Here is a 535-nt window from a genome sequence, read left to right as displayed (position 1 = left end):
CCTGGCCCAGATCAAAGCTGGGCAGTCACAGAGAATGTGACTGAAAGGCTCGTCTGCTTCTAAGCGGATTCGACAATCCATCTCTTCGGGCAGAGCCATTTTGTTAAGGTAATAACGCAGTTCATGGTGACCCATTAAACATCCTACATGTAACCACAACTCTGTACAATAAATAATTAAATTAACTAAATCTAATTAACTAAATTTCATCTCTTTACAAAGTTTTATTTAAAAAAATTCTTCATAGCAATTATACTATTTCAAAAAAAAAATCAGTTATAACTGAAGAAAAAGCTTTTGAGTTATTATAAAAATAAGAACTTCAAATAAATGTTACTCTAATTTATAGCAAAAAAATTCTATAAAAATGCAGATAAAAGTTTATTTTAAAAGATTAAAAAAGCTTCTGTTAAAATATCCCATTTTATTAAAGCTTTGCAGAAAAACTTTTGGTGGAGCTTTTGTTATTAACAGAAAAATGTTTAAGCCGTACCCGCTGCGCTAAATACTGATGTTATAATGTATATTATAAAAT

The sequence above is a fragment of the Teleopsis dalmanni genome, chromosome X (assembly GCF_002237135.1).
Source record: "Teleopsis dalmanni isolate 2A chromosome X, ASM223713v2, whole genome shotgun sequence".
Taxonomy (NCBI): Eukaryota; Metazoa; Arthropoda; class Insecta; order Diptera; family Diopsidae; genus Teleopsis; species Teleopsis dalmanni.
This window is presented reverse-complemented; position numbering follows the sequence as displayed.